At 42.1% G+C, this 17,122-nt stretch overlaps 1 pseudogene; it reads left to right on the top strand.

The window, feature by feature from the left end:
- The first annotated feature begins 20 nt into the window (after positions 1-20).
- On the top strand, positions 21-15,837 carry LOC105669277 (fatty acid synthase-like; annotated as a pseudogene).
- The last annotated feature ends 1,285 nt before the right edge of the window (positions 15,838-17,122 follow it).

Genomic DNA, 17,122 nt, shown 5'->3' with positions numbered 1-17,122 from the left:
TTACTGTCGTTGAGTTTAACATGAACTCTAATCAAAAGGCCACGATTATTGATGTCGAATCTGAAAATGACATCGTTATTTCTGGCATCGCCGGTAGATTTCCGAAATCTAACAATTTTAGGCAGCTTGAAGAGAATTTATTTAACAAACTGGATCTTGGATCAAATGAGGAACGCCGATGGAATCATGGTAAAATCTTCTTTGTTTTATGAATAAAAAATTATATTAAAAATATTTCATAGAAACATATGTATAAAATTACTGTTCTATTTAAATTTCTTATTCATTGCCATAATTTTTTCTTTATCTAAACTCCTATTTTAGTTGGAACAAAAATAACTGTTTACTTATTATATACGGTTTAATATACAGGTCACCCAGATTTACCTCAACGTATGGGACTGATTGACAATTGCGAGAAATTCGATGCAGACTATTTTGAAATTCCTTTCAACGAAGTCCATATCATGGATCCTCAGAGTAGGATGCTCATGGAGCATACGTATGAAGCTATCGTCGATGCAGGAATAAATCCGAAAGATTTATCTGGAACAAAAACTGGAATTTTTCTCGCAATATGCGTGTCGGAAGCGGAAAAGGTTTGGTTTTTTGAAAAACCACAGGTACGAAAAATTACTTATCGATCAAACAAGAATACTGCAAAAACTTATAGCATAAAAATTTTGAAAAATAACATTTTTAAATCATATTGTGAAAAATGCACTTGTTTGTAAATCAGCTTGTACAATGCTCATACAATGAACATTTAAATTCTCTAAACAATTTATGTACGCACATTAGATAGCTGGCGCTGCAGCTTTTGGATGTTACAAGCCTCTGTACGCAAATCGGATGTCTCACTGGTTAAATATAACAGGACCATCTTGCACATTCGATTCCGCTTGCAGCTCAAGTCTCATAGCTTTAGAAAATGCTTATAAAAGTATCCGGACAGGACAGTGTGACGCAGCTATTGTCGGCGGTGTAAATCTCTGCATGCATCCTTATATATCTTTGCAGTTTGCGCGACTCGGTATTATACTTATTGAAATAATTAATTTAGAATATAGGAGATAATTGAAAAATATAAAAATTATTATAATCTAAATAATTTAGAATATATACAGGGTGTCTGGCAATAATCGCCCCACCGGTCATATACAGGTAGAGGAGGTCAAATCGAGTAGAAAAGTCCTTTACCATTTTTTAATTTTCATAATAAGTACTGAGTAATTAACGAAAAAAGATCGGCGAATTCGCGCGAGTAAAGCGCGCGCGGTGAGAAGGACGTCCCACTGCTACGCGATCACTAGGACACAAAGATCTAGTGTTACGCGTCGCTCGTATGTTGCCATTGTCATTTGTAGAGCGCTCCTCCCAACGCTTCATCGCGCGCCTAGTGATCGCATAGCAGTGGGATGTCCTTCTCGCTGCGCGCGCTTTACTTGCACGGATTCACCAATCTTTTTTCGTTAATTACTTAGTACTTATTACAAAAATCAAAAAATGGTAAAGGACTTTTCTACTCGATTTGACCTCCTCTACCTGTATATGACCGGTGGGGCGATTATTGCCAGACACCCTGTATAAATATACATCTAAATTAGATTTTATAACATAATTTTACAATTGCAGGAATTTTAGCACCTGACGGATTCTGCAAACCTTTTACCAACGATGCAAACGGTTACATGCGTAGCGAGACAATCGGAGTCGCTTTTTTACAAAAAGCAAAGGTGGCTAAAAGAATTTATGCAACCGTCGTCCACGGGAAAACTAATTGCGATGGATACAAGGAACAAGGCATTACTTTCCCGTCGAGCAAAATGCAACAAACTTTACTGAAAGAGTTTTACAAAGAATGCGGTATTTCACCGACTTGCTTAGGCTACATGGAGGCTCACGGCACCGGCACTTATGTTGGCGATCCAGAAGAAATCAATGCACTCGAGCGAGTTTTTTGCAAGAACAGGCAAACTCCTCTATTAATCGGTTCTATCAAATCAAACTTGGGCCATTCTGAAGGTGCTAGTAGCATGTGTCAAATTGCTAAGGTAATAATAATTATTATATGCATTACAACAGTAGTCGTCGACTTTTATGATCGTAGATTTGAATTCTTTATACTTTACAAACAAAAATTTGTATAACATTTCTATTGCTGCTAAATCATTAATAGTATCATAATAAAAAGATAAAAAACATTTATCAATTAATAAATAATTTAATAAAAAATAAGAAGCAACAAGTAAGCATTTAATTAACTTTTCGTAAGGTGATAATTGCAATGGAAACTGGCTTAATCCCGCCAAATATAAACTTCACACAAGTACGGAAAGGTGTTAAGGCCTTTGAAGATGGAAGTATACGCGTGGTGACCAACACAACACCGTGGACTTCAGGATTTATGGGTATCAATTCGTTCGGTTTTGGTGGAGCCAATTGCCATATCTTGATGCGAAGTAACACAAAGGAAAAAATCAATAAAGGAGCGCCGAATGATAATCTGCCTAGACTCGTTGTCCTGTCTGGACGTACCGAACAAGCAGTTGAATCATTTCTAAACGAGGTATATAAAAATTTTGCGGTTACACAGTTATTAAAAGCACACTTAATAATAATAATAATATAACGTAACAGGGGGGCGTTCCTCTTTCAAAGCGCCGCCCGCGGCACCCAAACATTGTCCATTGTGCCTCCCCTTATAAACTTACTCATGAGAGACCTGTTTTTCTCCAAAAGAGAATCAAATCCCTCACCGGCAACTCCCTGATTTGCTCGGGCCCAAGTAGTGCTGGGCCCAGCATCTTGTGTCTCAGCCCTGCATGTGCAGGACAGTCGCTGAGTACATGAAGGCTTGTTTCCTCGTCGTCTCCACATGCCCTGCACCTGGATGTATCGCTACGCCCAAGCAGTACATGTAGTAGTTTAAGGTGCCATGACCCGTGAGTATGTGTACCGCTGTCCTGGCATCTCTCCTACTCAGAGCCCTTATGCTCCAAGCCAGTTCCCTATTAGGAGTATCTCCCATCAGAGCTCTAGCCTGTCTGCATTTGGACTCAGATTCCACTCTCCAGTGTCTTAGATGTTCTCTGCGGAGCCATTCTTTGATCCTCCTCCTTCCTAAACAAAAGGGGATTCCCAGAACCGGCCCCGGTCCTACCATCGTTATCTCTGAACCCGCTTTTGCCAGCTGGTCCGCACATTCATTACCCTGGATGCCTGAGTGACCAAGCACCCATGTAACGGTGACTTCTCACTCTCTCGCCAATTTGTTCAGAACGCCTCTGCACTCCTGTACCAATCGCGACGTTATTGTCGGAGCCCCCAGCGCCTTGATGGCTACCTGGCTGTCCGTACAAATTCTGATGTGCTCTTCCGCTTCTACCCTACTTCACACGGTCTGAGCACAGCTTAGGATAGCCACAATCTCCGCTTGGAATACCGTGGCATAACTGTCGAGAAAAATGCTCTCCTTCCATCCCTCTCGACTGCCAAAGAAGCCGGCCGCGGAGCCCGTGTCCGTCTTGGAGCCGTCCGTATACCAGACATCTCCTCCACGCACTCGAGCCCCTAAGTTTCCACCTTCCTTTTCCCACTCCTCCGGCCTCGGTATATGCACTTTGAAGCGCCTATCAGAAGCCCGAATAATAGGTATTCTGTCCTGTCGCATCTCGAATATCGGATCCAACAGAACGTCTTCCGGCAGCCTCGCATGTCGGGCTCCCTTCTTCCATTTTAGTTCGCATCTTAGACGTTATGTCGCCACTGCTGCCGCAGCCACCACCACCTGATGAAACGGTTCGATGCCGAACATTACGCTCATTGCCGCCACTGGTGTCGTAACCATAGCACCCAGGGCCCCTCTCAAAATCAGAGCCCTGACATGCTCCAACGCAACTTTGGCTGTTTTCTTTCGCACCCTAGTCCACCATACTACGGCTGCGTATGTGAGTCTGGGGCGAAGTATGGCTGTGTAGATCCAGTGTATCATACTCGGTTTCAAACCCCAAGTCTGGCCAAAGGTTCTTCTGCACATCCAAAAATACTGGCACAAGCTTTTGCACCGGTTACGAAGGTGCTCCTCCCAAAGCAGTTTTCTATCCAGGATAACTCCCAATTATTTCACTGATTCGGTTGGAACTAACCTTATTCCTCCAAGAATGGGTCTCACAATGGTGCCCACCTTGTATCTGCGAGTGAAGACAGTAAAACTGGTTTTCAGTGGATTCACCGCTAATCCCGTCCTCTGACACCACTCTTCTACAACTTCCAGTGCCCCCTGCATGAGCTCTAGAAGCATCTCTAGAAAAGGGCTTCGCACAAGTATTGCCACGTCGTCCGCGTAGCCTTGTGCAGTGAAGCCTCTATCGTTCAGTGCCTTTAATAATCCGTCTGCTACCAGGCACCATAAAAGTGGGGAAAGTACTCCGCCCTGTGGGCAGCCTTTTCTCACCCACCCACAGACTTTCGCAGTTCCCAGCAAAGTCATCACACGCCTTCCTAGCATGCCCCAGATCCACTCAACGAGCTTCATCGGGACACCTCTTCTGGCGGCTTCCTCACACACTATCTCGTGCGGTGTGTTGTTAAAGGCGCCCTCTATATCCAAGAAAGCACCCACTGCGTAGCCCTTCCTTTCAAGCTGCTCCTCAATAAACGCTACCGTCTGATGTAAAGCAGTCTCGGTGGAATAGCCCGAACGATAAGCGTGCTGATTTTTGTGGAGAGAGTGCTTCCACAGAGTTGTCTCCTTCAGATACGCGTCCACCAGCTTCTCCAATGTCTTAAGGAGAAACGATGTTAGGCTAATTGGCCTGAAATCTTTTGCCTTGGTGTAGCTCGTTCTTCCCGCCTTTGGAATAAAAACTACCCTGGCCAGTTTCTATGCGCTGGGTGTGTAGCCCATCGCGATACAAGCCCTTAAGGTTCGAGTCAGTGGGCCCACGACCTGTTCCAGTCCCTCTTGAAGAAGAGCCGGAAAGAGCCGGAAAGAGCCAGAAAGCCATCCGGTCCCACTGATTTGTAGGGCTTAAAGGTGTTAATTGCCCATTTGACCTTCTCGGGCATGACAATCTTGGCCGCCATTTGCCAGTCCGCTTGTCGGGCTCTTCTGAGTGAGCCCGGCTCCTTATATGAAATAGCTCTTCCGGCTTCCTATGGAAGCCCAGAAAGCTCACTTCCAGTAGATGCTCCAGACATCGCTCTCCAGTCACCACCATCCCATCAGGGAGTGCGATGGCTTCCAGAGTCGCATCCGGGTTCCTAGCAAAAATCCTGCAGATTCTTGCCGTTTTGGGCATTCCCTCTACTTCCTCGCAAAACTTACTCCAGCTTTCCAATTTCGCCCTAACCACAGAGTCTCTATATTCCTTTTGTGCCCTCCTAGAGAGCTTCCAGTCGGATTGGCGGCCCGTGTTCTTAGCTCTATTCCAGGCCCTGCAAGCCGCCACTCTGAGACCCTGCAGTCCAGGAGTCCACCAAGAATTTCCTCTACTATTTGTAACCGCCCTTTTGGGACAATTATTATTTTTGTAGCAGTTTACCAGAGACCTCTGCAAGTAGTCCACACAGGTCTCCAGTTTGTCCTCTGTCCCGTGCCTCTTAGAGAAGCCTTTGAGACTGCTGGCCAGGTCTTCCCTATAGGAGTCCCACTTGGTTCTCCTCGGGTTCCTGAATTTGACCTCCTTCCCCCTAACCTTAGCTATACTGAAAGTGATCTGCCTATGGTCTGAGAGCGAGGGCTCCGTCAAGACCCTCCACTCCACTACCTCTTGTATCAACTGCCTGGAACAGACAGTGATGTCGAGCACTTCTCTTCTCGCTATAGTGCAGAAGGTGGGCTCGTCTCCTGTGTTGAGAATCTCCAGATCCGTAGATGCTAGGAACTCCAACACTTTTCTTCCTCTTTGGTGTCCGAGCTTCCCCACACAGTGTGAGGCGCGTTAGCGTCACATCCCATGATCAAGGGAAGCCGTTTCTCCCGGCAGTATTCTGCCAGTTTTATCACCGGTGCAGGCGGCACCGCCTCCCCCTCGTCATGAGAGAAGTAGGCCGAGCAAATAACCATTTTCTTCCTGTAACCAGAGTCATTAGTGAAATCCACTTCTACAGCCGCAACGTCCCTGGAACACAGGTGAGGTATTAGCTGGGCTTCCATACCCTTGACGGCCACTCAGGCCCTGGGCCGATCCACTGATGGGGCCCTAAAGAGCCTACTGCAGGCCGCCAAGCCCCTGATGCAACCCCGGATTATCCAGGGTTCTTGTATCAGTGATATGCATGTTTGCCTCCCAGCTTGTTGCCTGGCCAAAACAGCCAAGGCCCCTTTGCTGTGATGCAGATTAATCTGGGTGAAGGCCACCCCTCTCGATCCCGCCATTTAACTACAAGACCGTTTTAGGGGGCTTCTCCTTATCCCTCTTTACCCTCCCCCCTGGGCCCCACTTACCCGAAAGGCAATCCTGTCGAGCCCAAAGAATGGTTTGAAGTCCAGTGTTCTCAATTTGAGGACACTGGACTCCGGGACACCGAGGACCAGGTTCCCACTTTCCCTGGTGGCCTCTACCCCCTCCGTGAACACTTTCCAGCTCCCGGTGACAAGACCTGAGTTCTGCCTCTCCAGCCGCTTTAGGATCGTTGCTGCGCCCTCGGGAGGTTCCGGGACCCAAACTACCGCCCTGTGCTGCTTTTGAAGCGCGTCCATGCCCATCACCTTGAGCTTGGCGCCCTCCCACGGAATGATGCCGACGATCCGCCCCACGAGCCAACCCAGCGACGCCTCATCCACGCATCTAACCACCGCCGCACCACTCCTTAGAGAGGTGCTGTGGAATCTGGGCACCGGACCCTCTTGGATCCCGTCGATCTCCTTCGAGACCGCACCCCTCAACAGAGTCAACTGCTCTGCAGTGATTTTTGCTTTGGGGTAGCCCTCCGCCACAATCACCCTCGCCAGAGGGTCAGCAGCGTCCGAATAGGCATGGTGCCCATCGTGAGCCCTTTGCTTCTTCAGCGGACGGCCGCCCGATGGAGGGGTTTCATTGGAGCACTTCCGACGTTTACCATCGGTGTGCCCCTTCACCACCTCCACCGGCGTACAAGGGGGAGCCACGGGAAGAGAGCGAGCCCCTTCCAGAGCCCCTGCTCTCATCCGCTTCGCCCTCCTTCTTTAGGCCCCGCACCGATTTTTCTTTACTGGAGGTAAAGCCTCCTGCCGCGCAACCGGACCGGCTTCACTTCCGGAGCCCTTAAAGGTCCCGTCCGTCACCACCGTCCCAGCTCCTTCCCTTGAAGACCAGTCACGCGAGCTCTCCCGATTTCCCACTTTGTTCTCTGAGTTTATGTTATCATTAGTCAAATTTATAGTGGTCCCACGAGTAGCTAGGGAATTACACGGTCCGCCCACGCAGAGCCCCGCATGCGTGGATAAGGCTGGATACTCTTCGCCCGGTTCCCCAGAGGCATCGTTCGCGACACTGCTCTCCCAGTGACATGCAGCCATCGCCACGATGGCTTACAACTTGGCTTGGGGAGCTAATCCGCGGCAACGGTCTTCCCTCACCCTCCAGAGAGTTTTATTTCCGTGGGGCCAGGTTAAAACCGCCACTATCCAGCAGTACTTAGTCCCCTCAAAAAACTCACACCTACTGGGCGTCCTCCTATCCGCCACCTTAGAGACGCGCCCGGTGGGTAGCTCAACCCCCGGGAAAAGCACACTTACATCGTAAAAATTTGTATGTTAGATCGAGAACCAGCCGATAGACGTCGAATATGTACGGCTATTGCATGATCTTTACGCTGACGAGATGAAAAATCATCCTTACAGAGGATACGTGATTGTCGAATCTAAAACGCCGATCAAAGCGGCAAAAGAAATACAATATTATTCGGGTGAGAGAAGACCGATTTGTTTTGTGTTCTCCGGAATTGGATCGCAATGGATTGGCATGGGTACGGATTCTTTTTTCAATATAGAGAAGTGATTGCTTGCAATTAAACTCGAATTTACATGTTAACAGGTAACGCGCTACTGCGATTTCCAGTATTTTCCAACACCATAGAAAAATGCAATACGATTTTAAAAATGCAAGGAATGTATATCATTGACATATTAACGAGTAAACATAAAGATATTTTTAACGACATATTGAATTCATTTGTGGGCATCACCGTGATGCAGGTGATAAATTGCTTTTACAAATTATATGCGCGCAATTTCTGTAAATGTTTCTTTCTAATAATAGAAAGAAATATTTTATTCTTTTTTAGGTGGGATTAATCGATCTCTTAAGATCCGTAAATATCGCGCCAGATTATGTCGTTGGTCACTCAATTGGTGAACTATGCTGCGCATAAGCAACCGGTAATTTCACCCTTGAACAAGTGATTTTATCTTCGTATTACATAGGATTGGGATTGAAGGAAACGAAAAAAATTAACTGCGCGATGGTTAATATCGGTCTCAGTTATGAGAATGTGAAGAACATATGCCCACCAGATATCGAAGTAATTTACAGCAACAGTCAAAATACTTGCTCTATAAGCGGTCTAATAAAATCAGTAAAGGCGTTTACAAAACAATTAGAGGTACTTTAATTTTTCATTAAAACATTTTGTCGAATATACATGTAATTAACTTAAACAAATTATACTTTTTATATAATTTTACAGACCAATAATGTATTTACTGAGGAAGTCAACTGCTGCGACATTCCTCTACATACTCGTTATCTTCTCCCCGCGAGAGATACGATTCTGGCTTACCTAAATCGAATAATACCGCAAACAATGACACCCAATCAGATATGGCAAAATTTATTTTGCAGCGCGAAATTATCATGCGCTGAATATTTCACGAATTATTGAGTCCTGTATGTTTCGATAAAACCGCGCAATTAATTCCCATAAACGCAGTGACTCTTGAAATCGCACCGAATGCTATTCTTCAGAGTGTTACGAAAGAACTGTTCAACACAATCAGCATCACATTACTTCAGCCTAATCACGAAGATAACGTCAAAGTATTTTTGCAAGGTCTGGGAAAAATGTACATCAATGGCTTGCAACCGCAATTAGCAAATCTATATCCGACCGTAAAATTTCCTGTTAGTCGTTCCACGCCAATGATCTCGCCGTCAATCAAGTATATCAAACATATTATTCATTTGTTAAATATAATAGAATACAAAATTATTTTCAGGGTAAGAAATTTTTATTTTTTAACAAATATGATAGAATGGCATCCAGAGCCATCGCAGGATGTTAGTATTATTTTCAGGGTAAGAAATTTTTATTTTTTAACAAATATGATAGAATGGCATCCAGAGCCGTCGCAGGATGTTAGTGCTACATTATTAATTTATTTTTCTTAAAGAATTATTTAATAAATAAATCTACAAGAGACAGTTAAATTGTACACCGATCTGACATCGAGATACCTAATGTGTACGAAATTATAAGTATATTGTTCTCATATCGAGAAACATTTACTTACATATAGGAATTATTGGAGAGAAAGGAAGAGAGAAAAAATATCAGGGCGCGAGTGGCTAAGCCGGGAATTGAACCCGGGTCTTCCGCTTGCCGGGCGAATGTTCTGACCACTAAACTACTCAGACCCCACGCTTCTAACATTCATCTCTAATATATTAACAACAACAATTCTGTAGGTCAAACGCGTCATGTTGCCCGCGTGATTTAAACACATATAATGTAAAAACCCTATAAATTCAACAAATATAATAGAATGCCTTTACATTATATGTGTTTAAATCACGCGGGCAACATGACGCGTTTGTCCTACAGAATTGTTGATTTCCTAATATATGAGAGATAAATGTTAGAAGCGTGGGGTCTGAGTAGTTTAGTGGTCAGAACATTCGTTCGGCAAGCGGAAGACCCGGGTTCAATTCCCGGCTTAGCCACTCGCGCCCTGATATTTTTTCTGTCTTCCTTTCTCTCCAATAATTCCTATATGTAAGTAAATGTTTCTCGATATGAGAACAATATACTTATAATTTCGTACACATTAAGTATCTCGATGTCACATCGGTGTACAATTTAACTGTCTCTTGTAGATTGATTTATTAAATAATTTTTTAAGAAAAATAAATTAATAATGTAGCACTAACATCCTGCGACGGCTCTGGATGCCATTCTATTATATTTGTTGAATTTATAGGGCCTTTACATTATATGTGTTTTTATTTTTTATTCCCAGATGGGACCATTCTGAGGATTGGTACTTAACATGTTATAAAATCCTGACGAAACTCTCTATCGGAGAAAGGATGGTTGAAGTTGCGCTAAATGACGAAGAATACGAATATATGAGCGGTCATGTGATTGACGGAAGACAGTTATTACCGGCTACTGGATATCTAATGCTAGTTTGGCAAACGATGGGTTTGCTGAAAAGTCTATCGTATACAGATATGCCGATCGTATTTGAGAATGTCAAGTTTATTCGGGCAACGCACTTTCCGAAAGAAGGACCCGTGTATCTAACAATAATGGTGCGGAAAGGTAGATCTTATTTTAAAATCTTATTTTTCAATAAGCTACTTTATTTGCTGCATTAAGATTGACAATACTCAATTTATGTGATAAAAAGAAATATTCAAGATTATTTATTGCAGCAACTGGAAAGTTTGAAGTCATGGAAGGAGATAATGCCGTTGTCACTGGCACTGTGCGTGAACCGACAGATATTGCCAAAGAAAAGTTACCGAGTCATCTGTTAAATCAAGAGAACGACAATGAGGAGGAAGTAATGAACACAAAAGATATCTACAAGGAACTCAGATTACGCGGATATCAATACGCTGGCATATTTCGGGGTTTGAAGAGTTCGTCGACTACGGGAAAACAAGGGCACATAGCTTGGATGTACAATTGGGTAACATTTATGGATAATATGCTGCAAATGAAAATCCTCGGGATAGACACGAGGAGTCTTCACGTTTCCACGGGAATACAAAAGTTGGTAATCGATACGAAACTTCACATACAGCAAATGCGGAACGCAGCAGCTAACGATTACCGTAAGTTTGTCGACTTATTTTCTTTCTAACAGCTTTTTAATATTAATTTTTTAATGTAACTTTAAATGTTATAACCAATTCTCAAATGAAGAAATATGTTTAACGTAAGAGAAGTTTGAGTATAAAAAAATACAATATTTATAAATATCTTTTTAGAGCTTCCTGTACGTGTGTACAAAACCTGCGACGCAATAGTATCCGGCGGTGTGGAAATTCGCGGAATCAAAACTACTTCCATATTTCGTCGAAAGCCAGCAAGAAAGCCCGTTCTCGAAGAGTATAGATTCATAGCCCATCGCGATAGAGCCGAGGTTTCTTTGCAGGAAGCCGTGATGCTGTCGACGCATCTCGCTCTGGAGTATCATCAAGTGATAAAAGTAAATATTATCGAATTGATCAAAGATGATGACAATGTAGAAACAGATGAAATTGCATCACCACTGTTTATCGATATCTTGGGTGATCTACCATTGCTTCAACCAAACATTACTCTGGTAACCAGAACCGATCGCTTCGATTGCGTTACTCTTCCTTCGGAAATCAGTCTCGCAATCGAAGAAGTTGTCGAATGACGATAATACGATATTAATCACAGGATACAATTTGTTCACAAAAAACAAAAGCAAGACTTTAAATGAAATTTTGCCGGCGATACAAAACAATGGATTCTTATTGACACGAGAACAGTCATTCACGAAAGACGACATTGCGACTGCCGAAAAGTATAATTTAGCAATAGTACTTGAGAAACGCACGCAAGAAGAGCACATTATACTTTTAAAGAAGAGAGAACAGTCAACGAGGAAAACTAAAGTTATTCACGTGAACAATTATGAGTTCTCTTGGTTAGAGCAGCTTAAATCGATCTTGAACGCAGAGAACGAGTCAAGAAACGCTGCAAAAATAATTTTAGTCAGCGAAAAAGATTCGGAATGCGGCTTGTTGGGCCTCATCAATTGCTTGAGGAGAGAACCAGGTGGCGAATCGATCAGAGGAGTGTTTATTCAAGACGAAACTGCATCGGAGTTTTCTTTGCACGAGTCATTATACGCGGAGCAACTCCGGATCGATCTTATCATAAATGTCTTGCGTTCGAATAAAACATGGGGTTCATACAGACATCTTCCGTTAACGCCGCTGACCCTGAAGCTCGTGTACCACGCATTTGTCAATCAATTGGTATAAATGTTTCATAAATTATTAAAAAAAGTTATTCTTACAGTTCTGTCATAATAAAAAATATTTCTCAATTAAGTGAGCGGTGATTTGAATTCATTTCGCTGGATCGAGGGCCCGATTACACCGGATTATAAGGAGAATAATCTCGTTCACATAGCTTACTCGTCTATCAACTTCAAAGATGTAATGATAGCGTCCGGCAAACTTGCAGGAGATGGTTTCTACTTAACGCGTGGACGTCTCGAGGATTGTATGGTGGGTATGGAATATGTCGGCGTCGATAATACTGGACAGAGAGTGATGGGAATTTGGGAAAACAGGTACGTTATTGTCACGCAATTATTTAAAAGTATACTGTTTATGAAAAAAATTGACGCACTTTAAAGTAAGCTTTTCTATTGGATAAATTGATATATTGTGTGTGTATGTTTTGTATGTACATGTGTGATAAGAAGATAAAAAATAATTAAAAAATTATTTATTTAATAAAATTACTATCTCAAATGTTGCAGATTTTGTAATGCAACTTACAATACTTTGTAAAGCCAAAGCAAACGTAGAATTATTTTATTGAAATGCAAAAATTTTTTATTAATATTTTTACTGTATTTACTATATTTACTGTAACCTACAAGCTATTCTTATCTATCCTAGATAATCCTGTTTTTTTAGATATAAAAAAGATATTAATTCTTTACTTCGCAGATCCATAACAAATATGTGCATATCCTACAAAGACTTATACTGGAAAATTCCGGACGAGTGGAGCATGGAGGACGCTGCAACGGTTCCATGCGCTTACGGTACGTGCTGTTACGGATTAATTGTCAAGGCGAATATGAAAAAGAGCGACACGGTACTTATCCACTCCGGTACCGGTACCGTGGGCCAAGCTGCGATTCATCTTGCGCATCACAAAGGTTGCGAGATATTCACCACCGTTGGCACTCCGGAAAAGCGAAAGTTTATCAGAGACACGTTTCCGTTTATCCCAGAGAATCATATTGGAAATTCGCGCGACAACAGTTTTGAGCAAATGATATTTACTCAGGCCAACGGCCGTGGCGTGGACATTGTATTGAACTCGCTCGCCGAAGAGAAACTCCAGACGTCCATCCGTTGCCTGGCGAAGGGCGGGCGTTTTCTGGAAATAGGCAAATTCGATTTTATGGCCAATAATTTGTTGAACCTCTTGATACTTTCGAAAGGGATTTCATTTTACAGCGTTATGTTGGATAATATATTCATAGCTCCGGAGGAATTAAAAGAACGTTTGAACATGGTAGTGGCCATAAATCTTGCAAATAAAGCTATTCAACCGATTGCCCGACAGATTTTCAAAAAAGATGAAGTGGAGGCTGCATTCAGATACATGGCAGCTGGAAAGCATATAGGAAAGGTAGGTCAATTTAGCTGAAATTAAATGTGGCTTAATACGCGTGATTAATTAAGGATAAAACATAATACATCAAATAAAAACTGAGTTAACTGAGTTAACGTACTTTTAGATAATCATAAAAATACACGAAGATGAATCTATGAGCGCACCCATTCTTGCACTTCCACGTTATTACTGTCTATCGAACAAATCGTACATCATCTTAGGCGGCTTGGGTGGCTTCGGCTTGGAATTAGCCGACTGGCTGGTTGCTCGTGGCGCTCAGAATTTGGTGTTTATCTCGCGAGCCGGAGTAAAAAACGGATACCAGCAGATGAAGATTGATTTGTGGAAATCTTACGGAGTGAAAGTGATAATCATATCGAACGTCGATATATCGGACGTCAAAGATTGCGAATATATGCTGAAATCGGCGGAAAAACTGGCACCGGTGGACGCTATATTCAACCTGGCTGTGGTATTGAATGATAAAATATGCCGGAATCAAACTGTAGAGACGTTCCAGGAGCCCTTCAAAGCGAAAGCTTGGGCCGCGAAGAACTTGGATCATTTGACCAGAAAAATATGTCCTCAGCTTCGTCACTTTGTTGTGTTCTCTTCGGTATCTTGCGGCAGAGGAAATGCTGGACAAACCAATTACGGCATGGCAAATTCCATCATGGAGAAAATTTGCGAAAAAAGAGTGCAAGAGGGTCTGCACGGACTAGCGGTTCAATGGGGTGCGGTCGGCGATGTCGGCCTCGTATCTGATATGCAAGACAACGACAAAGAAGTGGTTATCGGCGGTATTTTGCAGCAAAAGATAACTTCCTGCATCGCGAAACTCGAAGACTTTTTGTTACAAAAACAACCTATAGTGGCGAGCATGGTTGTAGCCGAAAAGCGGTTGAACACTTTTGGCGCATCCAGTATTGTTGAAACTGTGGCCAATATTATGAGTAAGTTAATAACATTAAAAAAATTAGACAATTTAACTAATTAATTTATTCAAATTTGAATTCATTTGATAAAGAAGATCAATGTGTTTAATTAAATGTGGTTAGAATATTTAATATAAACTAAATAATTAAAACTAAATACAAAAAATTAATTATATATAGATCTGAAGGACATGAGTACGGTGGCTCATCACATGCCTTTGTCCGAGCTTGGAATGGACTCGATGATGGCCGTGGAAATTAAACAGACCTTGGAACGGGAGTATGAGATTTTCCTTACCGCGCAGGATATTCGTGATCTCAATTTCGCTAAGCTCGCCAAAATGTTCGAGAAAGATGTGAAGGACGAAGAACTCACCGAGATAACAGGAATGAAATTGCTCATTCGCATATCAGGCGACGATCACTTGATACCCGATGTTTGTATAAAGCTTCCGACGAAAGAAAGCACGACGGAAAGCGAAATATTCCTATTGCCAGGTATAGAGGGTTGTGCAAACGTCTTTGACTTGCTGGTGCCAAAAATCGAAGGTTCATCAACGTGCTTACAATACAACACGCATAACATCGGCACAGATTTGACATCAATAAAAGATATCACTAATAGCCTTTTACAGGTAAATTTTTCACTTAATTAACAACTAGACTTCATAATATAGAAAGAAGGAAACAGATTATGATACAATAAAGTACTGCATACCAGAGTACAATGATAACAAGATAGCAATTCAAGATGTTTTTAGTCCTATTTTTTTTTATGTTAAGCTTTTTATACTTTATTATTTTTATTGCAAACAGCAATTGAGTTTGTTTTCCACCGTGTGCGGGAAATCGCAAATGAACACAACTCCTTTTGTGATTACTGAATAAAGAAATTAAAGCCTTTTATTTTCAATGTAAAGTACTTTGGTACACAAGAAAAAAAGGAAAGAAAAATAAAGAATAAACTTTCACTGTTTAGTAGATGCATACGATGCATACGTCGAGACAGAACGATATTATACTATACTAAAAACTATAAAATATAGCATAAAAACAAATGAATAATAGGAATGATGCTCAACAGAGCCATCTATACCACTGACTGAACAGATAAAGATAATTGCTGAAAAGATAACTAAATACTATTACAACACTCCCACTATTTAGTTATACTTGTAGTGACATTTTCTCTTTAAGAAAATTAAAACGTTCTTTGGCTAATCCTTTGGTTAGAATGTCGGCTGACTGAAGTTCCGTGGGTACATATTCCATCTTAATTCTACCACTTTGGATTTCTTCTTTGATAAAGTGCCATTTATTATCTATCTGTTTACTACGACGATGGAATTAAGTGCTATTGCTGTATCGAATCGCGCCTTGATTGTCACATAACAGAATTAATGTCTCCTGTTTGTTATTGAGAGAAGCAATTAGCCGTCGTAATCAAATCAATTCTTGTACTGCAGATGCAGCTGCAATGTATTCACTTTCTAACGTAGAAAGTGCGTTTACGTCTTGTTTCCTAGATGCCCATGTTACTGGTCCATCACACATGGTCTAACATAACATAGCCAGTTGTTGATCTGCGTTCGTCCTGATCACCCCGTCTCTGACGCCCAGTCTGCATCAGAGTATCCTATTAAAGTTGTTTCCTTTTCATTATATTTGTTGTAGATAATTCCTTGTTCGATCGTTCCTTTTAAATATCGAACAATCTGTTTAACCGCCTTCCAGTGTTGAAGACCCGGATTTTCCTTGAATCGGCTTAGCACATTTACACCATACGCTATATCCGGTCAAGTCATATTTGCTGCCAACTGTAAGGATCCTAATACCTCGTCATATGGTTTATGTCGCATCTCTTCTTTTTCTTCGTTATTAGCTGGACACATTTCCTTTGAAAGCTTAACAATTGGGTTTACCGGTACTGATGATGGTTTTGCATCTTCCATACGGAATTTTTCGATCAGCTTTGCAATATAAGAACGTTGGTGTAACTTGATCGTTCTTTGGTCCCGATTATGTTCAATTTCAAAACCTACGAAGAAACGTGGTTCCTTTATCTTGATCTCAAAGGCTTCTTTGAGATTATTTAAGAACTCGGTCAGGATGTCCATTGAATCACTCATTATCAAACCGTCGTCTACATACAGTGCTAAGTAGAGAGTATATTGGCCTCTGTGTCCAACATAAATGCAATCATCCACATCTGTTCTTTCCATCGAGAAACTACGTAGTACTGCATCAAACTTACGATTCCAGCAGTTTGGTGATTGCTTTAGTCCATAAAGACTCTTCTTTAACTTTACCCGATGTCCCTTTTTCCATGGTCTATCTGGTAGCTCAATCCAAATGTTTTCTTCAAGTTCGCCATATAGGAAAGCAGTTTTAATATCAAACTGCATTATTTCTAGATTTTTCTTTGCTGCTTTAGCAAACAAAACTCTGCAACTATCCGCTCGAACTACTGGCGCATAAATCTCGTCATAATCTATGCCTTTGCGTTGTGTGAACCCTCTTGCAACTAAGCGTGCTTTGAAGCGATCTAATTCACCTGGTGTTTGCTTTAATTTAAACAC

Source organism: Linepithema humile, chromosome 1 (genome assembly GCF_040581485.1).
Source record: "Linepithema humile isolate Giens D197 chromosome 1, Lhum_UNIL_v1.0, whole genome shotgun sequence".
Classification (NCBI taxonomy): domain Eukaryota; kingdom Metazoa; phylum Arthropoda; class Insecta; order Hymenoptera; family Formicidae; genus Linepithema; species Linepithema humile.
This window is presented reverse-complemented; position numbering and strand designations above follow the sequence as displayed.